Source organism: Mesoplodon densirostris, chromosome 10 (assembly GCF_025265405.1).
Source record: "Mesoplodon densirostris isolate mMesDen1 chromosome 10, mMesDen1 primary haplotype, whole genome shotgun sequence".
NCBI lineage: Eukaryota > Metazoa > Chordata > Mammalia > Artiodactyla > Ziphiidae > Mesoplodon > Mesoplodon densirostris.
Window position 1 is genome coordinate 17,689,527 of NC_082670.1, and position 26,285 is coordinate 17,715,811.

Below are 26,285 nucleotides of genomic sequence, written 5' to 3' on the forward strand. Positions count from 1 at the left end.
CAACAAAACTTCACACATGACATTGAAATCAGAGTATATTAAGATACTCGTCTTCAGGCAGTGTTTCTACGAGCAGTCCTATGTGACGGTAACACTGCCACATGGTTAAGTGAAAAGGCTGATGGACTTATAGATCTGTTGAGTTGAGTTAGCAGAGTGCATTTCTCTGCTTCTTTGAGACTCATGCTGTCTGTAACCAGACATAATTAAAAGATTAAAGAGACATTTAGAAATGTGAAGCTGGTCACTTTTTAATCAGGGAGATTGATTTTCCAATCCCAATGTGAAGGTGGAATTTTAAATAATTTATCGGGTAGAAATCAGTGGCTTGTCACAACTTGGCTAAAAGAATAAAGGCAAGGGGAAAAGAGGGACTTGATTTTTTCTTCTTCTTTAAGTGCCTTATAGAAAGGAGCATAAAAGGGAGTGAGCCATGATTTGGTTGTTATGGATGAGATGTTTCCCAGCCTCTGTATCTCTGCTGGAAGAATGAAGATTAGTTTGGTTCCTTCCCACCCTCCTTCCTTTTCTCCCTGTGGCTGGAGGTCTGGACAAATTCTCTTGACTACTCAGCAACATTTCTCTTTTATCCTGCAGATACCAGTCAGGTTCCAATCGGGTTAAAACCAGAGTCTCCTAAAGAGGGATTGTGACTGCAGTACAGTGATGCTTCCATTAGCCAAGAGGAGCATTCCAGGGACACGTATTATCAGAAACTAAACAATCAGAGTCAGACTATAGGAGGGTTAAAGGAGGGCTCCATGGGGCTACCTCAGGGCACTTCTGGCATTAAAAGAAAAAGAGTCATCCGATAGTAATGTAGGTTCCAGTAATAAGTGCAAGAAGATATTAAAAGTGTGTTTCAGAAACCTTGGCGCTAAGGTTGATTGATTGATTGTCCGACACCAGAAGAAAGCTTGCAGGGAGCAGATGGCTAGCAGAGGCTGTTCTTTTAAGGGTGTGGATTCTTCAGGAAGGATTGGAAAAAACTTCTCCTCCCAGGTTGGCCAAGTTGGTGGGTCTTCCCTAAGTCAGGGGGTGTCCGGTAACAGAGGTTCACTGCTGGTCCCTTCTGTGCATTCACTGATCATGACACCTCTCCTCTTTCCCAAATGAGTTTTCAAGACCAAATCAGACTTACCTTCAGACAAAGCAGTGGGCTTAGTGAAATTTTCAAATTTGGTTTGCCCTCTCTCAAGATTTCTCTGCTGCTTTTAAAGTCTAGAGTGGCTTTGCCAAAGTGGAAGGTGGAATGGAGAAATCCTTTTATTCCACAAGTACCCTGTGAAGTCGTGGTTGCTGTGGATGCGTTGCTATTAAAGTGCATTGATCGGTAACGGGAAGTAAGTGATGGCAGCTCCTTCTGTGCCAGCTCTTAGTCACCTGCTCTTGCTCTTGGGAAAGGAGGGGGTGGGATGGAGAAGAAGGTGAATAGGTGAGGGCTAAAGAGTGCACACTGTGCTGGAGGGGTGGTGGGAGGGAATTACCCTCATCCGAGGGAAGGAAAAAAGAGGCTAGAGAAAAAGATGGCTTCTCATGGCATCTGTCTGCCATGAATTTGGCTGGAACAGTTAGAAGCTGGGAACTAAGGCATTCTTGCCCTCATCAAGATCCGTCAACTGAGTGATTTATTTATAGGAAATTTCCTCCCGTAGAACTTACTGATTAGAGGTATCACTGAAACAGAGACCCAGAGCTTCTTAAAATGAATTGGCTAAGATTCCCAACCTTCTCCTTCTGGCTTCTGAGATGGTGATGAATAGATTAAATGTAGAGGCCAAAACCCAACTCTCCAAATAGCAGACTGTGGGGCTGGATGTAACGATGAATTTCTGAAGATGAGCAACATTCAGTGCCTCTTTTTTGCCTTCGTGCTCTATATCCATGCATTCCTGTTCCTGTGCAAGGTGTAACTAGAAATTACTACATGACAGTTCTGTCATTTCTACAATCCTGGCTACTCACCTGTAACCCTAAAGCAGGGTTTTTCAACTGCAGCACAATTGATAGTTTAGGTTAGATCATTCTTTTCCGGAAGAGGCTTTCATGTGCCTTGAAGGATGTTTAGAAGCATCCCCGGCCTCTACCCACTCAATGCCAGTAACACCCGCTCCCATCCCCCACTTGTGACAACCAAAAACGTCTCCAGGTATTGCCAGCAACCCCTGGGAGGACAGGGCAAAACTGCCCACAGCTGAGAATCACTGTCTTAATCAAAACCTATCATTTATATTGAATTAGTAGGCCAATTACAAATCAGGTTGAATCTTCACTTATTTATTAAGCTTTCCTACAAATATGTAATAGATAATAAGACCACATTGGGCGTGAGCCTGTGGGTTTGAGCCATACTGGAATCATCCTCTCATAATCGTTACCTACCCTGTTTACACCTGCGTTGCAATACAATCCTTAATAAGGCTCTCCACACACAAAGTTGTACGTTACCACCTTCATTTCAACTCTCTTCCTCTTTGCCTCTCTTTGTAATTCCCCACCACCACCCTCTTAACCACCAACTGACTTAAATACGATACCTCTCTGAAGAATGTTTTCCAAAAGGCAATGTGTACTGTAAAGAAATGATTCACTCGTGGTGGAGTTTCAGGCAGCAGCAGGGCTTGGGTGGCCTGGGAGGGAGTTCTGCATGGAAGCCTCTCCCCTGTCCTTAACTCCTACCAGGCAGCAGCCACCCGACCCCTCTCTTTGTGTGGTTAGCTCTGTCGGGGCAGATTATGTTATGAGTGTCCACTGACAACTGGCAGGAGTAGTCAGGGGTTTTGGTAGCTTTGCTAGGAAACAGATCTGGTTTTGCTCTGAAGGATATTGTCTTAAAGGAAATGGAAGCTTTTGGCCCCAGGAAAGGAATACATGCAATCAACGGTTCTTATAGGGATCCTGGTCCAAGCAGTTTTGGTCGGGTTCAGCGTGTCAGCAAATTGAACAAAAGTGTTACCACTGTAGATTATGAAATGCAGAGTCTAACTTTAATAAGGTAACCAGTAAAATGTGGAAGTTCTGGGTCAATAATGGGGAATTCTGGGTGAGTGAGAGCCAAAGAAAAATTAGTAAGACAGACCAACCAACAACAACCTGCAGGGTTACCATAAAGAACTCTTCACTTGAAAACTAAATGAGAACAGGCAGTATAATTTCTATCTGTGAAACTGGAGGGCAATCATCAGTTAGATCCCTTAAACTATAGCTTAATTAATTAATAAAGAATATCCTGTAACCTGCCTTCACTGACTAATTGTTCTTGCAAATTGCACACCCTCCTAGCTTCACAGAGCTTAGGCAATATACATCACAAGTCTCCTTTAACTGCCCCCTATAGATAACACTTCTGATGTATGGATCGCTGTGGTAAATGGTTGGTTAAGTTGTTTTTCAGGAACTTGGAGTCAGCTGCTGTCCAGTTCAAATCTGAGCCAATTAAGACTGGCTGGGACCACCAACCCGACAACTGGGCATGCACAAGTGTCCGCTCAGTAACCTTTTGACGTCAGAGGGTCACAAACTCCACCCTCAGACATGCTAACTTCCTGAACATGCATCCCATGAAAAAGCATGTAATTCAGACAGGCCTGTGTAGAGCAGCGATTACCTCACCTTTTTCTGTACCTCCAAACACCTTATACTCTCCACCCACAAATACCCCAAGCCCCTCGCCTTAGTGAGGTGGATTTGAGACTTGTTCTCCCATCTTCTAGTTCAGCTGCCTCATGAACCCTTTCTCTGCTGCAAACCTCAGTGCTCAGCATCTGGCTTGCTGCAAGTCGGGAAAATGAATTTGGTTCGGTAACATGTGCACTAGCGTGGTGTTGCAAGTGATGTTTGATCACTAGGTACGTTAGGTGGGGATTCCTGTCCTAAGGGTCTTCTAGCACTTAGGCCAGCTAGAGGAGGGAGTGGGCCTTTGGGGCCACTGATACCTAGGTCTATCTGAAGATGGAGCCCTGAGTAACAGCCAGTCCCTCTGACAGCGAAAGTTGGTCTATTCCTTACCTTTCTGCTAGCTGAATAGAGTGAAAAAGAAATGATCTTGCTGGTTAAAAAACCTCATGCTATATATTTTGAAAAGTTTCTCCAACTACTGGAAACCCAAGTGTTCATTCAAAATAATAACATGAAACAAAACAAGATGGGATAAACTCAGAGGCAATCCATCCCGTGCTTCTAGCTTTCTTGAACTGGGATACAGTTCCTGTTAAGAACACAACGTCCCTGAAATCTGTAGAGAAGAGCAGGCAGGGCAGCAGCAAGCTGGGATCCATGACTGTCCAGCCTCTCCTGCTTAACTCAGCTCCTGTCTGTGTTTGGAGATATGCCACCTTTCCTGTCTGTACACATGTGTTGACTCTTTCCTGAACCATTTTGAGATGTCTGGTGAAAACTGGATCTGGCATGTAAATGCTTGCTGAGTTTCCAAGCTCTGTAACAACTGTTTCCCTCCCCACATAAATGATCTGCTCAGCATAAGACTCAGGGCTGGCTGTTTCTTACTTGACTTTCAAACATTGGGTAACTCACTCCTAGGTGATCTCATTCAGTTTCAGGGTTTAAATACCATCTGTTTGCTGATGTCTCCCAACTTGCTATGTCCTCTAATCCAGAATTTTACCTGAACTCCTGCTTCTTATTTCAGGATCACAACTGGGATGTCTCTTGGGCATCTCAAACCTCACATGTTCAGAACCTTGACCCCTGATTCCCATCCAGCAAACCTGTTCTTCCTGCAGTCTTCCGCATCTCAGCAAATGTCAACTCTACTCTTCCCCACGATCAGGCCAAAACCTTGGTATCATCCCATCCCTCATTACCCACATCTAATCCATCACAAAACTGTTGGTTCCACCTTCAAAGAACATCAATCCAGGATCAAGTCAATTCCTGCTGCCCCTACGTCTGTATCTGGCCCAAGCCCCGCCTTGTCTCTCGCCTGGTTAAACGCAACAGCTTCCTAACTCATCTTCCTGCTTCCCCTCTTGTGCCCTTTCATCTGCTTTCTCAGCACAGCCGCTAGAGGAGCCCTTTTTAAATTGCTGCTCTGCTTAGGATCATCCAGAGGCCTCCCATCTTAGAGTCAAGCCAGTGTCTTATGGACGAGAGGCCACAGTGATGCTCCCAGTTGCATTTCCTGCCCCTCTTCCTCTTACTGTGTTCCAGACCTACCGTCCTCCTTGTTTTTCCTTAAGCCCACCAAGAATTCTTCTGCATCTGAGTCTCTGCACTTGCTATGACTTGCCTGGACTGCTGTTTCCCTAGACAGCAACCCGACTTCCACCCTCACTAACTTTGGGTTTCTGCTCAAATATCAGCTTACTAGTGGGGGGGTCCTTGACCCAACTGTCTAAAGCTGCACTTGGACCTTTGCTCCCCACATACACCTCTCTACGCCCTTACCTATATTATTTTTCTCCATGGCATTCATCACTTATACTTACTTGTATCCTTTGTCTTTCCTACGAGGATGTAAGGTCTATGAGGGCGGGACTTCATTTTGTTTACGGCTGTGTCCCTAGGGCCTGTATCAGTGACTAATACCTTCTAGTACACGTTTGTGGAATGAATAGCACCTTTTAATTCCATTTAAATGTTACTTTTGTAGGAAGCCTTCCATGACCCTCTAAGTCTCTGTGAACCGTCCCTCCCACAGCTGTCTGTGCTTTCCCTGTTACAGTACTTCTCACACTGCAGGGTGATTTCATGGTTAATTTATTAAAAACTCCCGTAAGAGCTGCATCTTTTTCATTGATGAATCCCCAATAGTTGCAAAGTGGTTAGCATATCATTGACACTCATATTTGTTAAACTGAATGCAACTTATACATATTTATATGCATATATAGTATACATAATGAGACTGGATTATAATTTGAGTGAAAACTCACATAATATAGAATTAACTATTTTAAAGTATACAGTTCAGTGGTGTTTCATACATTCACCATGTTGTGCAGTCATCACCTCTATCCAGTTTCTAAGCATTTTCATCACCCCGAGAGGAAACCCCACCCCCATTAAGCAGTCACCACCACCACCTGTCCCTCGACTCCCTCCCTCACTCCAGCCCCTGGCAACTACTCATCTTCTTTCTGTGTCTATGGATTTACCTATTCTGGATATTTCACATAAATGGAACCCTATCAATATGGGATTTGTTTTTGTCAGTGAGGTTTCAATATATGTGATGTAGAAAGTCTTTAGTAAAGCAAGACTGTTTTTAATCCTATTGGCATGTGTAGCAATAGGTCTAACCTGTATCTCTTTCTTCCTGTCAAGTACATACCACTTGAAATGGCTAAAGAAATGAATGTGAAACACTCTCTTCCAAGGTATCACTGTTATTTTACCAGAAGCCTTTTCTAGTGCAATGGCTAACCCTTCAAGCCTTCATCTTTCTCCAGCTCCCCCATCCTGTGTCTTTCATTCCATTCTCCCCCCACCCCCATAGTTTACTGTCTTCTCTCCCACCTCTTTCTTGATGCCTGCTGGGATGAAAGTATTGGCGGTAAAAGACTAAAGCTGAGGGGAACTGATGAAAATCCATAAAATCATGAAAGGTAGAGAAAATCTGTGTAAGAACTTGTTCCCCAAATCTCAGAACCTTTTTGAAGCTTAAAGGAGCTAGTTTAAGGGAAAAATAGAAAAGAAGTTCTATCTTATGTAGTAGATTGAATACATACAGAACTTGTTATCCCAGGGAAAAGATAAATAGCTTTAGGGTTTAGACAAATATACAGACAATAAATCAATAATAGGCTGTTGAGAGGAAGCTGGGGAGAGGAGTTAACATCCAAGGGCAATTTCATTCCCTCCCACAAATGTCCCCTCACAGGGGCAGGACTGGGCTGATGGGCCCAGGGGGGCCCCATGGTGAGAGGGTTAACTGGAGCCTCCCCAGCTGATCGAGTAGACTGTCTCTTCCTCGGAAATCTTCCTGGAATTGCAGTCGGCTTCAGATTTTCAGAGGCAAATTTCACAAACCATCAGTTCACTTGCCCTTGGGTTGGACATGAACATACTTCGGACTTTGGGCTATTTCAGAACTTGGAGGTGAGAGGGTGACGGGGAAAAGAAAGGCATGGAAACCAATACATTATTTGCCTTGTTACCAAGAATGGATTCAAATTTTATCTTGGAGGAGGCAAAAGCAAAGGTTTTGGGTTACTTTAGGTTTTCAGTAGCCCGGTTAACTACCGTGGAACACTTGAGAATTAGCTGAATAGTTTCAAAATTTTACATTTGATTAAACACCTTATTGAAGAAACAACACTTCTCTTTTATGCTTTGACATCAACTTGTTTTTACTTTTAGACTTTTTAGTAATTTGGGAGGGGGCCATATTAGCTTGAACCTGTTGTATATAATTCAGTCTATTGTCATATTCCAATGCAATGGTCTGAAACTGATTTGGTCCCAAAATATTACATTGTTTCTAGACTAATGTTAATATGTATGGTTTAAACTAGGATATGACAAAGTTTCTCTGAAACAAATAAATGAACAGTAACCAAATATTGTTTCCTTTTGCCAGTGAAAATAGCTGGCTCAATGGATGGGCCAAAGAGAACTAAAACCAATGCAGTGAGATTTCTTTTCGAAAGCTTAGGCCTCTGAAATAGGTGACTAGAAAAACTCAGAGGAGTTTTGACCTCTGAAAATGAGGGTGTGCTTTTCTTTCAAAAAGAATCTGGTGAAATTTAGCGTAAAAGTGAAAATAACTTCAAGGCTTCAGGCATGATGCAGAGATTATTAATCTGGGAACAAAGGGCACTTGGCCAGTTAAAATAGTAATGATTTTAAGTAAGGACTACAACTTTCCCAGCAATGGCTGAAACCCAATTAGGTCTTTCCAACTGGAGTTGTAGTACCTTCTTCCAGATTATGCGGTTTGGCATAATACAGAATGAGTAAACATTCTTAGATGGGGAAAATGTAATCAACAGAAAATAATATCGTAGCGTAGCTTGCCCTGAGCCAGTATTAATGAGTGGGGAGGGTGCATTTGCTAGTTAAAGAGTATATGCTAAAGCCTAGGGGTAGGAGGTCCCTTGAAAAGAGATGACAAATCAGAAGACAAATGTTTTTAATTTGTGTGGTTTCCAGTAGGAAATAACTGATCAACTCACATGTGTTTGTTTAGGACCTACTTCATGTCTAGCCCTGTGCTGGGGATTGCTGGGTCTGCAGGAACTTAGCTCATTTGGGATCCTTGCATCCCTCATCATCATCATCATCAACACAGCCACCGTGAAATGAAACACGCATCAGGTACTGTGAATTTGTTATTTCGTTGAATGTTGGCAAATCCCCTGCACAGCAGATATTATTTTGCCTGTTTCACAAATAGGAAAACTCATGTACAAAGAGATTAGAAAACTTGCCCAAGGTCTTTTATCCGTGGTAGAGTCCAAACCCAAAATTCTACATTTTCAATATCTATAAATCTTATTTGAATGTACTGAATTTTTTAAAATGTATGTTAAATCTGGTTAGTTTTAGTTCTCGATTATCTGGAGGAAGTTTTAGTTCAAAGCAAAGGTGAAATTTCCTTTTTCCACAAAACAGCTTAGTTTTCCAACTACTTCCACATAACTATATTATCAGTATGTGCGACAGCTATTTAAGTCGTTTTCAAAGTCCCCTTTGGAGCTTTAAAATTATTTTTAATGTACATACATATTAATGGAAAGGGACAGACCTTTTGTTCCCCCGAAGACATTCCCTAATAAACAAATATAGCACATCTGAAATTATTTTGCTTTTACCTTGGCTAAAGTTTATTTAAGGGACCTACATTTTTTTAGGGACATTTAATTCACATACCATTAAATTCACTCTTTTAAAGCATACAATTCAGTGGTTTTGAATGTACTCACAAAGATGTGCGACCACCACGTTCTCACTGTTCCAGAAAGAAACTCTAGCCTATTAATGGTCACTCCCCATTCCGCCTTCACTCAGTCTCTGGCAACCACTAATCTATTTTCTCTTTTTTTAACTTTTAATTTTTTAAATTTTATTGGAGTATAGTTGATTTACAATGTTGTGTTAGTTTCAGGTGTACAGCAAAGTAATTCAGTTATACATACACATATATTCATTCTTTTTCAGATTCTTTCCCCATATAGTTTATCACAGAATATTGAGTTCCGTGTGCTTTATAGTCAGTCCTTGTTGATTATCTATTTTATATATAGTAGTGTGTGTATGCTAATCCCAAACTCCTAATTTATCCCTCCCCACCATGTTTCCCCTTTGGTAACTAAGTTTGTTTTTGCAATCTGTGAGTCTGTTTCTGTTTTATAAATAAGTTCATTAGTATCATTTTTTAAAGTTAGATTCCACATATGAGTGATATCACATGATATGTCTTTCTCTGACTTACTTCACTTGGTATTATAATTCCTAGGTCCATCCACGTTGCTGCAAATAGCATTATTTCATTCTTTTTTATGGCTAATATTCCCTTGTATATATGTACCACTTCTTCTTTATCCATTCCTCTGTCGATAGACATTTAGGTAGCTTCCGTGTCTTGGCTACTGTAAACAGTGCTGCAATGAACAGTGGGGTACCACAAATCTATTTTCTGTCTCTATAGATTTGCCTGTTCTGGACATTTCATATTAATGGAATCATACAATACGTGATCTTTCATGTTTGACTTTTTTCATGTAGTGTAATGTTTTCAAGGTTCGTCTGTGGTGTAGATGTATGAGTAATTCCTTTCTATGGCTGCATAATATTCTATTGTATGGGTATACCACATTTTGTTTATACATTCGTCAGTTGATAAACATTTGGTTTGTTTCCAATTTTTGACTATTATGATAATACTTCTATGAACACTAATGAAAATGTTTTTGTGTGGAAATATGTTTTCAGTTCTCTTGCACATACACAAGAGTAAAACGGCTGGGTTGTATGGTCATTAAGTTTAACTTTTTGAAGAACTGCCATACCGTTTCCTATAGCAACTGCACCATTTTACTTTCCTATCAGTAAGGTAAGAGGTTCTAATTTCTCTGCATTATACCTAATACTTGTTATTGTCTTTTAAATTTTTTAAATTATAGCTATTCTAGAAGTTGTGAGGTGGTATCTCATCACAGTTTTGATTTGCATTTCCCTAATAACTAATGATATTGAGCATCTTTACCTGTTGGCCATTGTATATCTTCTCTGGGAAAATATCTATTCAGGTCCTTTGCCTGTTTTTTAATTGGGCTGTTTGTCTTTTTGTTGTTGAGTTTTAAGAGTTCTTTATATATTCTGGATACTAGACCTTTATCAGATATATGATTTACAAATATTTTTTCCTATTCTGTGGATTGTCATTGAACTTTCTTGATACTGTCCTTTGAAGTGCAAAGGTTTAAAAATTTTTTCTGTTTGTGCGTTTGGTATCATGTCTAAGAAATCACTGTCTAATGACAGATCAAAAAGACATATCTGTTTTCTTCTTGGAATTTTATAGTTTGCTCTTACATTTATGTCTTTAATCTAGTTTTATATGTGGTGTGAGGTAGGGTTCCAACTTCAGTTTGTTTTTCCATTGCTAAAATGAAAATGTCTTGGCAGAATAGCAGAGTGATTAAAAGCTCAGGCTCTAGTATCTAACTGCTGAGATTTAAATTCCTTTTATTCAGTTACTAGTTGTATGATCTTAAGAAAGCACTCCATTTTCTCTATGCTTCATCTTTCTCATGTAAAGAGGGATAGAGTAGTAACTATTCATTAGTGTGCATTAAAATTCAAATCATAGAATTGTCATAAGAATTGAGTCTGTGCATTTAAGGTGCTGATGGATGGTAAGCACTGACAGATAATAAGTTATCATCATCTCTGGTTCCATGAACTCTCTTTACACTTAGGATTATCTCAGCATCTCCTCTAGGTATAAGTTTTCAGTGGCAGACTTGATAAGTGTCTCATCAAGAACAAGACTTAGATAGATTTTAATATACCTCGAACGATCCAACAGGGTTGGATGTGGGCTGAATTTATAGTTGTAGCTCACCACAAAAAGAAGCAAAGTATTTGGAGAAAGACATTTCCAATATTTTACAGAGCTTCACACAAATAAAGAGACTAAAGCAAGGCAAATGTATTAGTTTGCTAGGGCTGCTGTGACCCAGTACTACAAATGGATGGTTTAAACAACAGAAATTTATTTTTTCACAGTTCTGGAGGCTGGACATTTGTGTCCAGTTTCCTCTTTTATCCTTTTTGGTGGTCCTGCCCCCCACACCCCCCTCTGGGGGGCCAGTCCTCTCATCCAGCTAGCATCAATTTGATCACACAGAAAAAGCCTAATTCCTACCAACGTGCAAGCAACTTAAAATGTTACCTGTCGATCCAATAATGGACTTCTTACCCAGGTAGTACCACCAAACTATGAACTATTTGACTCCCAATAGGAGGAAGATCTGAAAGCCCAACTTATTTACAAAAAAGGGTGCCAGCCCTGATTTGACCTTCAGTACCCTGCCAGGAGCATGTCTTCTGCTACCAGTTGTCCCACTGATCCCTGCAAAACTAAGCTTCATGCTGCAGGGCCTGGGGGGAGCGGGGGGGCTTCTGACCTGTCTCTGCTGGGCCCCCCTCCAGGTGAGTGGGTTCCAGTAAGAACCAGAAGTTACTTCTTCCAGGCATGGTACATTTTGATGCAGAAGCAAAGGCAATGATTAACTCTAAAACTGATGTATTTGTTGTGAAATTCTGATATTTGCAACAAGCCAGTGAAGGCAGTGCATTGGAGAGGAACACGTTTTTGCTAACCCTCTAATCTTTTCAAGTAGGGAACAAACTGCCTTCATAGCACATCAGTCCTACTAAGATGAAAGGTCCTGAATTTGGTAGTTTGTAGAACATATTTACCAAGAAACTTTCAGTTCACATAACAAGAAGCTTCTAGGTAATTTAGAGTTACTTGTCTTCTAATGTGAGCTCAGTATTCTTAAAAAGACAAGGCAAGGGTTAGTGCTTCCTGGGATTTGGCTTCAAGTAATTAATACACGATTGCTGCCTTCAACAAGGGACGCAGGCATGGGGTAAAAGTGTTGCCTCAGGGAGACTTTTGTCAAATGGATAATTCAAAAAAGTCATTCCTTTTGAGCTTGGAGTCATTAACTCCTCTAGTTACCAACTGTGAGAGTTATGTTTGAGCTTGTCTTGAAAATTACTTAAAAAAAGGAATAGACAAGGGGCTGTTGACTTGGCTGTCACTTTATTTACACGTCTTAAGCAAGAAGCTGCATATACTTGTTTTAAGATCCATTTGGAATCCTACTGGCACTCTCCAGTCATCTCATAGAAGAGTCTGTCTGTGTTAGAATCAGCCCCTGCTACAGTGCGGGTCAGACTCAAAAGTTGTTATGGACCCTAGATCACTCATTCCTTCTTTTTAATTCAGGAAAAGTAATATTCAAATACTTGTTCTTACATACTCAATCATTTGAGCAGATCAACTCAAAAAAACTCTTTTAGGACAAGCTCACTGTCCGGTACTTTGTTCAAAAAGTGATAGCTCATCAAAGTGCTGTCAGTTCTGCTGGTTCTTAGTCAATGGGATGTACATGAGGAAAGGAGAGGGAATTCCAACTATCCTAGTATTAGGGGTGTGGGGTAGGTATTTTAGTTTTTTAGGGCTGCTGTAACAGAGTACACAGGGTGGCTTAAATAACAGAAATGTATTGTCTCACGTGTTTGGAAGCTGGGAAGTCTAAAATCAAGGTGTCAGCAGGGTTGGTTCCTTCTGAGGGCTGTGAGGGAAGGATCTATTCCCAGCCTCTCCTTGGCTCATAGATGGCCCTCTTCTCCCTATGTCTTCCTTCTCTAAGTGCTCTGTGTCCAAATTTCTCCCTTTATAAAGACACAGGCCATATTGGATTAGGGTCCATCCTAATGACCTCATTTGAACTTGCTTACCTCTATAAAGGCCCTATCTCCAAATAAGTTCACATTTTAAGGTATTAGGTGTTAGAACATCAACGTATGAATTTGGCTGGGAGGGGGATGAAATTCAGGCCATTATGTGGGGGAAGTGTGGCATTCAGTGAAAACCCATGCAAGGAGCACCCACTGCTGGTTTCTGGTAGCCTCACTGATACGCTCAGTGCAAAAACAAATGCTTTTTGTTTGTCTCAAAAACAAACCTCCTAGAAGCAGTCAGATTAAGTTCACTGTGTTCTGTTAACTAATATACAGACGTGCCCAGGACCTTTTGGAAAGATTTTTACCACAAGGTATATAAACCATTAAAAGACGTGGTATTTGAAGGAACATCATTTTAATTGTCAGTGACTTTAACTTATATGTTCATACTGATTTTTCACTCACTGATTCTTCATTCTGAATAACTGAGGTTCCTGTATTTAAATTTTTGCTGTAGCCTATTTCATTCTTATCCAGAGGATGCCTAGGACCATGTGTCTTTAGCATGGAGTAATGAAGACAATTTTAATGACACTTTTGTTAAGACTGATATATCTGCCTCTTAAAATCAGGATTACTTTGGACAGGTGACTTAACCTCTCTGTGCTTCTCTTCCCTTGTCTGGAACATAGCTTAGTAATAGAGTTGAAGAGTCAGGTGAGATAATGGCAGGTAAGCTCTTGGTTTGGGACCCGGCACATAGTAGATGCTCAATAAATCGTAGCTGCTACAACTTTATTATAGTTTGTATCTTTATAAACCAAGACTGTGGATCAGAGGCCAGGTCTTCAGTGTCGACAGGCTGAGAGCAGGTGGGGGGGGGCCACCTATCATGAAGGGGGGCTTCCTGAGCTGGAGGGGGTACTTTATAAGCTGGGTGATGCTGAGGAGAGGGAAACGATAAAAGGCTGTGATGTGACCCACACTCCCAACATCCTGCACGTCTCTATAAACTGCACACATCACAGCATCACTGACATGACTGGACTTCCTGTGGAAGTTAGCATGAAATGGTGGTTGGCACCAATCTGGTATTAGAGTACAGGGTTGAGACAAAAAGTCAGCAGGGAGGAGCAGAAGAGGAATCCATGAGTAAATAAGAGCTGAAATTCAGAGTATTCAACCCTTTAATCCCCTACGAATAAATAAATGATTGGGAGAAGCCCATGTTGTTTATGATAAGATTTATCTATTGATAGAAAATGAGAAAACTCTCCTCAATCTTGTTGCTTTCAATATTCTCTAGTGTAATCAACCCCTTGCTTAATTATCAATTTTCCTTCTATTCTCTTAGCTTTCTTTGGTTCTCTTGGTTGTTTGGGTTTTCATCCATATAATTCGTCTCCCTGTGTAACTTTCTCCCATCCAGTGTATGCAACTCTACCTGTTACTTTCCCTATATTTCTGGCTGCTTCCAATCACTTTTAGTCCAACTGGGGAGATACTGCTTAACGGTGAAGTTCACCCTGATCAGCAGACAATTCAAGACCACCCAGAAAGTTCCTCTAAACCACTTTTCCAGCCTCATTTACCATCATTCCTTACATCAAACCCTTTAATCAGGGCAAATAAGCGACTTACTGTTCCCCCGGAGTTCCCATTTTCCATGCTGTTGTTTTTTTCTCCCTGGAATAATCCTGTTTCTTTCCATCTCTTCTTCACCCTTTCCTCCCCACTTCCCACCCAATGCACACACACAAAACTGGAGCCTCCAACTTCCAGCTCAAAAAACACCACCCCTGCCCTCTTAAGAAGAAAGAATTCCACTGGTTCTTCCATGGTATTTCCTTCAGATGCCACCCCATACCTCATCTAACAGTATTTTCCGTCTTATTCTTAATGATGTGCATGGTGAGACTGAAGCTCCCCACTCCCCAGAGCCTAGCTCACTGCCTGACATAGAGGGGCAACTCAACACAGGTTTTAATAGAGGGAGAAATGAAGGGATGGGAGTGAATAGTAACAGGGAAAATCCCAAACATCAAATAATCCCAAAGTAATCTATATATGACTTTGGAATGTATTTTATACACACATTCAGAGAACATCAAACACAAAACTTCAAACACAGCAATGAAGCCAGCCTGTGCAGATCCCAGTTGGGTGGGGTGGCCTGGAAAAAGGGTGGGAATCCTAACAGGAAGGGAGGAACATCTCACCAGGCAACTGCCCTTTGCCAGCCTCAATGGCTTATCTAGAAATCAGAGAGACTCCACATGACTTAGAGCTCGAGGGTATAGGGCTGGGTAATTAATAAATGACTGTAATGCCTTTGGAAATGGAAGTGCTATGCAAATGCTAAATGATAATAGAAAATAATCATCTTCCATTATCTTCTTTAAAGATGTAAGTGACATACTCTTAAATCTAAAGTGGGTTCAAGAAACAGCAGTTAGTTTAACAGGGAGGGGCACCAAATGATTATGCAAACCCATTCAGCTTCCTAAATGCAATTATAGTGCTGACCATCAGCCCTGAAAATAAATTACAGTAGCTAATGACAGGGAACGGTAATTAGAATGTTTTTAGAAAATTACTTGGATACAAAATTGTCAACAAAGACCACTCAAATATAGCTGTAAACAGCTTAAATAACAGAACATTGCAGTGACCTAGGCCCCAACTGACATGAAGAAGATGTTAAACACATTCCAGGTCCCAAATCACTCTCTTCCAAGTGCTTATGTACATTGTTTTTAACCTCAGTCTTTCTAGGTCATTCTAAATGAGGTAGAGAGCCAAGTGCCCTTGAACATTCTGCTGTTTAGTAAAGTCTTATCCGGGTTCACTCCTATATTCTGGATAAGTCTCCCTTTCCTCTCTCCTTTGCAGTCTTTGTTATCTTTGGCATTCGTTTTTGAAAAACATGCGCCTCACTTGGAACAAATCCATTAAAGCAAACAACCTTAAAACTTTCCCAACAGACCCCACTGCTGCAATCCGCAGGTGGCCCCGATCCTGGGGAACCCAGCTCCCAGGGCTTACAGTGCTTGCAGAGATCCTGGCGAAAGAGTTTCTTTTTAGCTATAATAGAATCTGACATTTACATATCTCAATTTTAATTCCCTGCAGACTAGTGCAGCTCAAGCCTGTGATAAGCAAGTGGGGGGATGAAGTATAGAGGAAAAAAAACAGGCATGGGTAGAGGAGGGTATGGAACAGGAGACAAAGGACACCCTGCAAGCCTTGAAATTGAAACATGTTCTCATCCTGTTTCATTAGTAACAGAGCAAAACCACAGAAATTTGAGGAGGGAATTGCTTCTATAAAAAGTTGCCACTTTTTTTTTTTCCAGAAAAGCTCAAGTTTAACTCCTCATTTATTGCCTATAATGGAAGACTGAGCAATTCCTTGCAGTTGTGTGTATCTGTGTGTGTTTTAAGGCAAAACAAGTACCAAAAATATTTTTTAATAAGAAACCATACTCAGTGGAATTCTTTCTGAAACGTGTATTCCACATGTTTCTCTGACTAGACAGCATCCCAAAGAGGGTAAGTGTCTTGCAATTGAGGGCTCCAATGTCATTATTAGAGCCAACTGCCATAGAAAATGCTGGAATATAGTTATGCTTGGCACCTAATATTAAATCATTTTCAAAATGTTTTAGTACACTTTGGGGTGGCTTTCTCTACCTCTGGACTTTACTGTCAGGCTGGCAGATGTCACCATCCACTTTTCAATTTCCTGCTTCTCACATGCTATGGCCTAAAACTCTAACTTGTTAGAATCGTGGCAAGAATGAATCTAACTGGCTTTTAGTAGGAGCCTGTGAGTTAAGTGACATTCACTGCTTGCTAGAATCCTTTTTACTTTTATCTGTCTCCTGACCACATTCCAAAGATTTGAGCTGACTGTATAAATGGGGTACCACTGAAATAAATAAAAGGTGCTAATTATAGCATAGAATTTAGGCATCTGATAGAGATTTATATGAGATACCCAGATTACACATAACTTTTGTTCAATTTTCATTTCATATTTTCAGGATGATATGTTAACATCCTATTTATTTTTAATTTAATTTGTAAAATGTCCACTAATAGGATGAATATAATTCTATTACAGAGAATTTGTTATACAGAGAAAATAAACAACAACCCCCAAACCTGTAGTTCCTATCACCCTAACACTACCAGGCTTTGCACTTTGGTGTACTTCTTTTGATATGCATGCTTTTCCTGTGCATGCTTTTGCAAACATACGGACATTTGCTGTACAAGTTTACATCCTAGACCTCTTTTTTTAATTTATTGAAGTATAGTTGATTTACAATGATTCAGGTGTACAGCAAAGTGATTCAGTTATACATGCACATATGTACTTATTCTTTTTCAGATTCTTTTCCATTATAGGTTATTACAATATATTGAATATAGTTCCCTCTGTTATACAGTAGGTCCTTGTTGTCTATTTTATATATAGTAGTTTGTACCTGTTAATCCAGGATTCCCAATTTATCCCTCACCCCTTTCCCTTTGGTATTTGTTTTGTAAATAAGTTTATTTGTACCATATATTTTTTTTTAGATTCCACATATAGGTGATACCATGATATTTTGTCTTTCTCTGACTTGACTTAGTATGATAATCTCTAGGTCCATCCATGTTGCTACATTCTTTTTTATGGTTGAGTAATATTCCATTACATATCTATATAGATAGATAGATAGATGGATAGATGTATATGTATCTTTTTTATCCATTCATCTGTCAATGGACATTTAGGTTGCTTCCATGACTTGGCTCTTGGAAATAGTGCTATGAACTATTTACAAAAGATGTGTGCATCTTTTCAAATTAGAGTTTTCATCTTTTCCAGATACGTGCCCAGGAGTGGGATTGCTGGATTGTATGGTAAACTCTATTTTTAGTTTTTTAAGGAATCTCTATACTGTTCTCCATAGTGGCTGCACCAATTTACATTCCCTCCAACAGTGTAGGAGGGTTCCCTTTTCTCCACACCCTCTCCAGCATTTATTGCTTGTAGACTTTTTGATGGCGGCCATTCTGACTGGTGTGAGGTGATACCTCACTGTAGTTTTGATTTGTATTTCTCTGATAATTAGTGATGTTAAGCATCTTTTCATGTGCCTGTTGGCCATCTGTATGTCTTTCTTGGAGAAATGTCTACTTAGGTTTTCTACCCATTTTTTGATTGGGTTGTTCTGTTTTTTTGATATTGAGCTATATAAGCTGTTTGTATACTTTGGAAATGAAGCCCTTGTCCGTCACATTGTTTGCAAATATTTTCTTGCATTCCGTAGGTTTTCTTTTAGTTTTGTTTATGGTTTCCTTTGCTGTGCAAAAGCTTTTAAGTTTAATAGGTCCCATTTGTTTATTTTTGCTTTTGTTTCCATTGCTCTAGGAGAGGGATCCAAAGAAATATTGCTTTGATTTATGTCAAAGAGTGTCTGTCTGTGTTTTCCTCTAGAAGTATAGTATCCAGTCTTACATTTAGGTCTTTAATCCATTTTGAGTTTATTTTTGTATATGGTATTAAAGAATGTTCTAGTTTCATCTTTTACATGTAGCTGTTCAGTTTTCCCAGCACCACTTATTGAAGAGACTGTCTTTTCTCCATTGTATATTCTTGCCTCCTTTGTCATAGGTTAATTGACCATAGGTGCGTGGGTTTATTTCTGGGCTTTCTATCCTGTTCCATTGATCTATGTGTCTGTTTTTGTGCCAGTACCACACTGTTTTGATGACTGTAGCTTCATAGTATAGCCTGAGGTCAAGAAGCCTGATTCCTCCAGATCCATTCTTCTTTTGCAAGATCGTTTTGGCTATTCAGGGTCTTTTGTGTTTCCATACAAATTTAAAATTTTTTGTTCTAGTTCCATTGATAATTGGATAGGGATTGCATTGAATCTGTATATTGACTTAAGTAGTATAGTCATCCTGACAATACTGATTCTTCCAATGCAAGAACACCGTATATCTTTCCATCTGTGTCATCTTTGATTTCTTTCATCAGCATCTTATGGTTTTTGGAGTACAGGTCTTTTGCCTCCTTTGGTAGGTTTATTCCTAGGTAATTTTATTCTTTTTGATGCGATGGTAAATGGGATTGTTTCTTTCTCTGATCTTTTGTTGTTAGTGTATAGAAATGCAACAGATTTGTGTATATTAATTTTGTATCCTGCAGCTTTACCAAATTCACTAATGAGCTCCAGTAGTTTTCTGGTGGAGTCCTTAGGATTTTCTATGTATAGCATCATGTCATCTGCAAACAATGACAGTTTTACTTCTTCCTTTCCAATTTGGATTCCTTTTATTTATTTTTTTTCTGATTGCTGTGGCTAGGACTTCCAAAACTATGTTGAATAAAAGTGATGAGAGCAGATATCCTTGTCTTGTTCCTGCTCTTAGAGGAAGTGCTTTCAGCTTTTCACCATTATGATATTAGCTGTGGGTTTGTCATATATGGTCTTTATTATGTTGAGGTAGGTTCTGTCCATACTCACTTTCTGGAGAGTTTTTTTATCATAAATGGGTGTTGAATTTTATCAAAAAGCCTTTTCTGCATCAATTGAGATGATCATATGCTTTTTATTCTTCAATTTGTTAATGTGGTATATCACATTGTTTGATTTGCAGATATTGAAAAATCCTTGCATCCCTGGGATAAATCTAAATTTTGTGGTGTATGAGCCTTTTAAAAAATTTTATTTTATTCAAATATAGTTGATTTATAATTTTGTATTAATTTCTGTTGTACAGCAAAGTGATTCAGTTATATTTACATTCTTTTTCATATTCTTTTCCATTATGGTTTATCACAGGATATTGAATATAGTTCCCTGTGCTACACAGTAGGACCTTGTTGTTTATCCATTTTAAATATAATAGCTTGTATCTACCAACCCCAAACTCCCAGTCCATCCCTCTCCCTCCCCCCCAACCAGTTGGCAGCCACAAGTCTGTTCTCTATGTCTGTGAGTCTGTTTCTGTTTTGTAGACAGGTTCATTTGTGCCATATTTTAGATTCCACATATAAGTGATATCATATAGTATTTGTCTATTTCTCTTACTTAGTATGATAATCTCTAGGTCCATCCATGTTGCTGCAAATGGCATTATTTCATTCTTTTTAATGCTGAGAGTAAATTCCATTGTATATATGTACCACATCTCGTTTTTTATCCATTCATCTGTTGATGGACATTTGTTTCTATGTCTTGGCTACTGTAAATAGTGCTGTTATAAATATAGGGGTGCACGTTATCTTTTTGAATTATGGTTTTGTCTGGATATATGCCCAGGAGTGGGATTGCTGGATCATATTGTTATTCTATTTTTAGTTTTTTGAGGAACCTCCATACTGTTTTCCATAGTGGCTGCACCAATTTACATTCCCAGCAGTGTAAGTGGGTTCCCTTTCCTGGATGAGCCTTTTAATTGATTGTTGGATTCAGTTTGCTGGATTCAGTTTGTTAGTATTTTGTGGAGGACTTTTGCATCTGTGTTCATCGGTGATATATTGGCCTGTAATTTTCTTTTTTTGTGGTATTTCTGTCTGGTTTTGGTATCAGGGTGATGGTGGCCTCATAGAATGAGTTCAGAAGTGTACCTCTGCCTGCAATTTTTAAAAATAATTTCAGAAACAGGTGTTAACTCTTTTAAAAATATTTGGTAGAATTCACCTGTGAAGCTATCTGGTCTTAGACTTTTGTTTGTTGGGAGTTTTTAAATTACTGATGAAATTTCAGTACTGGTGACTGGTCTGTTCATATTTTCTATTTCTTCCTGGTTCAGTCTTGGGAGATTGTACCTTTCTACAAATTTGTCCATTTCTTCTAGGTTGTCCATTTTATTGGCATAGAGCTGATCATAGTAGTCTCTTATGATCCTTTGTATTTCTACATCCTGTTTTTAAAGTGTACTATCTCGTAACTATTTTCCTTGTTGCTATATATATCTTCATCGTTATCCTTTTAATGACAACAGATTATTCCACTGAGTAGCTATATAATCATTTACTTAAATATTTTATTATTGAAACTTTAGATTATTTTCAATTTTTTACTCTTATAATAACCCTGCCATAAACACCTTCCTGAACACAGCTTTTGCTTGCTTGATTGATTGACTTGGGATTTTATCCTTAGGAGTCTCAGAAGTAAAATTACTTAGAAAAAGACTATGACAACTTAGAACCAAGTCTTAGAAAAGGAAATTTTTGAATGGGTATTGGTAACCATGGACAGCAACTGAGAGCAACTCCAAACAAGGTGGCATGAATCCCAGAGATGAGAGGTATTGGGCTAGGGAAGTGTGTTTCACAGCTCTGCTGCCACACTTCTCAAGTATACATACTGCTCTACAATGGTAACAAAGGCTTTGGAATGTTTTAAATAAGATAATGTGAAAAGCATACTTGAATCATTGTTGAAATGTGGCAGCTATGTGGAGAAATCTGTATCATAGCAGCAGTACACTTGTGTTCAGGTTGATTCACGGGAGGGAAAAAGGGAAAGAACTACGTTGAGAGAATTCTTACATAAGGTAAGAGTTCTTTCTGGATGAACACTTAAGGCTAATGAGCAATTTCCTTATACTTTTGTCTTTACTGGATGCCACATGAATGCTCTGGGATGATTTTGGCAAGTAACAGAAGATCCAAATAAAAGCCTAAACAGGAAGGGGTTTATTATTTCACATAACAAAAATCCATAAGGAATAATAATAATAATAATTTATTCAAGAAATAACATTAAGGACTAAGTCCCAGGTATTATGCTATGCTCTTAACATGTATTAACTCATTTATTCCCTTATATAAAGCTCATCATGTGTCCCCACCTTGAGATGAGGCAACTGAGGCATGGAAAGTTTAATTATTATTAAAGTTTACACAGATATTAGGTGTAAGATCCAGAATTTAAACCCAAGCTGTCCAGCTCAATAGGACTCTTCTCAAATAGTTAATTCATTGGTTCTATAATTTCATAAATGATAGAAAACCCCAATTCAAGCATACCACTTGATTTACAGTTGGTGTACATTCTGATTGGTTGGTGCCTGTAGTGTACTGGTTTTAACTATTTGCTATATCACCCCTGGACCTAGGTAATTTCTAGCTTTCTACTTTGCCATCTTTATCACATTGACAGTGTCTTCCTTCATGGTCGAGAGGAGTTCATTAATTTGAAGAATCACAGGTATGATGATGTCCAGCAAAGATGAGTTAGACATTTTCTTTCTCTTAGAATTTATTACTTAGCTTCTTAAAAAGTATAACATACACACACAAATCTTAAACGGTCAGAGGATTTAATTCTTTTCTGGAAGGCAGAGAGCCCACACAAGTTGACCTGAAAATATCCTAAGGGTGGATCCTAGGCTTTGTTAGGCTTGATCTTTTCATGGTTTGTTCTGACTCTCACAGTAGAGTCGTCTGGGGTCTCAACAATATTAGGGGCCTTCAATCATGTTGGGCCTCAAACTTCAACCTCTGTTTTCTCATCCTCTTTGGAAACTCCAAACCTGAACTTTTTCCAGGCCACAGAGATCATCTCTGTGCTGGGCTGTCACTTTCTGCTCCACCTTTACTCCCCACACCATTAATGGGTAGAATTAGAGCATCCTGATGGAGAAAAAAAAAAATGCAGGGCTTCTTTCAGTTTGTCTCCTCTCTCTCCAGAAATTTGGCCAAGCAAGTCCTATTTGCCTTCACTGTTCTTTTATGGCTTTCAATGGATGGTTTAAATATTTTGTTCAGCCTTCATAAGGAGGGGAAAGTCTAGCCAGAATACCCTCAACAGAATACCTCTTGAGTCCCAATGGCAGGGGTTTCCTAAGTGAGTCCGTGACAAGGGGAAGAGACCATCATATATAGTTTAGACCAACTTGGGCACATGGGACATCTAAGCCAAATTGAGACTCTGTCAGAAAAAATGAGGGGAACTGGGATTCCAGACTGTCTATTTATATGATGATGGCTTTCCTTACAAGGACTATCACATGTTGGGATTATATGGGGCTCTCCACAATCTTAATCTCCAGATAAACCCACCTTCTGATATAGGAGCTTCTTCTCTGCTTTGATTCTATTAGTTTACAGGCTCCTCTGGACTGGTGGTCTGCCTCTCTTTGTATCCCAAATATAAAATGTGGCTAAAATCTAGATAAGGTAGGTTCCATTATGACTCATTTGATTTAAAATGCAAATTTCACATGTGAAACCAAAATAACACTAAAAATTGTGTTACAGTGCATCACAAAACATGAAAATAATAATTTCTTCCTCAATACCAATAACGCCAAAAGCTATTTTAAAAACTTCTATGGGAAGTTTATATTATAGAAACCTATATAAATTATTTACAATTGGTTATATGTATACTTTTGTTTTTAAAAAGTAGTTGGTTTCCTGGACAAGATGGTGGAGTAGAAGGAACTTGAGCCCACCTCCTCTCACAAGCATACCAAAGTCACAACTAACTGCTGAACGAGACTGGAACCTACCAAAAAAAGATATCCTATATCCAAAGACATAAAGAAGAAACCACAGTAAGACAGTGGGAGGGGTGCACTTGTGATATAATCCCATACCCCCCAGATGGGTGACCCACAGGCTGGAGAATAATTATATTGCAAAAGTTCTCCCACAGGAGTGAGATTTCTGAGCCCCACATCAGGCTCCCCAGCCTGGGGGGGTCTGGCATTGGGAGGAGAAGCCCCCAGAGCATTTGGCTTTGAAGGCCAGCAGGGCTTCATTAGGACTGGGGAAAACAGAGACTCCACTCTTAGAGGGTGCACACAAGGTCTCGTGTGTACCAGGACAGGGAAAAAGCAGTGATTTCATAGGAGCCTGGGCCAGACCTACCTGCTGCGCTTAGAGGGCCTCCTGGGGAGGCAGGGGGTGGCTGTGGTTCTCTCTGGGGTCATAAAAGCTGCTGGCAGACATATCAGGGAGAGTTCATCTACTGAACTCTTGTTGGAGGCAGAGGGCCTGAGATAATATTGGAAGAGATAATAGCTGAAAACTTCCCTAACATAGGAAAGTGAACAGCCACCCAAGTCCAGGAAGTGCAGAGTGTCCCATACAGGATTAACCCAAGGAGGAACACACCGAGACACAAAGTAATCAAACTGACAAAAATTAAAGAGAAAATATTAAAAGCAACAAGGGGAAAGCAACAAATATCATACAAGGGAATCCCAATAAGGTTATCAGCTGATTTTTCAAAAGAAACTCTGCAGGCCAGAAGGGAGTGGCATGATATATTTAAAGTGATGAAAGGGGAAAACCTACAATCAAGAATACTCTACCCATCAAGGTAGATTTGATGGAGAAATCAAAAGCTTTACAGACAAGCAAAAGCTAACAGAATTCAGCACCACCAAACTGGCTTTACAACAAATGCTAAAGGAACTTTTCTAGGTGGAAAGAAAAGGCCATAACTAGAAACAAGAAAATTGCAAAATGGGAAAGCTCACCAGAAATGGCAAACATACAGTAAAGGTAGGAAATCATCCACACACAAATATGATATCAAAAACAGTAATCATTAGAGGAGGAGAGTAAAAATACAGGATATTTAAAATGCATTTGAAATTAAGAGACCAGCAACTTAAAACAATCATGTGTATATACATATGCATATATATATACATACATATACACACATATATATGTGTGTATATATAGATATGTGTGTGTGTGTATATATATATGTGAATATATATATATATATATGCTGCTATATCGAAACCTCATGGGAACTGCAAAACAAAAATCTATAATAGATATACACAGAAAAAAGAAAAAGGAATCCAAAAACAACACTAAAGATATCATCAAATCACAAGGGAACAAAAGAGGAAGGGAAGAAAAAGACCTACAAAAACAAATCCAAAACAATTAACAAAATGGCAATAAGACCAGACATATCAATAATCACCTTAAATGTAAACAGATTAAATGCTCCTACCAAAAGACACAGACTGGCTGAATGGATACAAAAACAAGACCCATATGTATGCTGTTTACAAGAGACCCCACTTCAGATCTAGGGACACATAAAGATTGAAAGTGAGAGGATGGAAAAAGGTATTCCATGCAAATGGAAATCAAAAGAAAATGGAGTAGCAATACTCATAGCAGATGAAATAGACTCTAAAATAAAGACTGTTACAAGAAACAAAGAGGACATATTATCCCTTGATAATGATCAAGGGATCAATCCAAGAAGATAAACAATTGTAAATATATATGCACCCAACATAGGAGCACCTCAATATATAAGGCAAATATTAACAGACATAAAATAAGAAGTTGACAGTAACACAGTAATAGTGGGGGACTTTAACACCCCACTTACATCATCATATCATCCAGATAGAAAATCAATAAGGAAACACAGACCTTAAATGACACATTTCACCAGATGGACTTAATTGATATTTATAGAGCATTCCATCTGAAAGCAGCAGAATACACATTCTTTTCAAGTGCACATAGAACATTCTCCAGGATAGATCACATGCTAACACACAAAGCAAGCCTCAGCAAATTTAGGAAAATTGAAATCATATCAAGCATCTTTTCCAACCACAACACTATGAGATTAAAACTCAACTACAAGAAAAGAAACTACAAAAACACAGACACATGGAGGATACTATGTTTTTAAATATGCTAGTAAACAACCAATGGATCACTGAAGAAATCCAAGAGGAAATTTAAAAATTACCTAGAGACAAATAAAAACGAAAACATGACAATCCAAAATGTATGGGATGCAGCAAAAGCAGTTCAAAGAGGGAAGCTTATAGCAATACAAGCTTACCTCAGGAAACAAGAAGAATATCAAATAAACAACCTAACCTTACACATAAAGCAACTAGAGAAAGAAGAACAAACAAACCCAAAGTTACTAGAAGGAAAGAAATCATAAAGCTCAGAGCAGAAATACATGAAATAGAGATGAGGAAAACAATAGAACAGATCAATGAAAATAAAAGTTGGCTCTTTGAAAAGATAAACAAAATTGATAAACATTTAGCCAGACTCATCCAAAAAAAAGTGCTGAAATCAATAAAATAAGAAATGAAAAAGGAGAAGTTACAAATAACATCACAGAAATACAAAGGGCCACAGGAGACTACTACAAGCAACTATATGCCAATAAAATGGACAACCTAGAAAAAAATGGACAAATTCTTAGAAAGGTACAGTCTCCCAAGACTGAAACAGGAAGAAATAGAAAATATGAACAGACCAATCACCAGTACTGAAATTGAAACTGATTTAAAAACTTCCAACAAAAGTCCAGGACTAGATGGCTTCATAGGTGAATTCTATCAAACATTTAGAGAAGAGTTAACACCTTT

The 26,285-nt window shown here is 39.1% G+C and overlaps 2 long non-coding RNA genes across 2 annotated transcripts in view; one reads left to right on the top strand and one right to left on the bottom strand.

The window, feature by feature from the left end:
* LOC132496920 (uncharacterized) overlaps positions 1-8,267 on the top strand; it is a 52,271-nt gene extending 44,004 nt beyond the window's left edge. Inside the window, exon 3 of the long non-coding RNA XR_009533548.1 lies at positions 8,150-8,267. This is a non-coding gene — a long non-coding RNA (uncharacterized LOC132496920). The remainder of the gene's footprint in view (positions 1-8,149) is intronic.
* Positions 1-26,285, bottom strand: part of LOC132496919 (uncharacterized) — an 81,731-nt gene that overhangs the window by 6,854 nt on the left and 48,592 nt on the right. The window lies entirely within an intron of this gene.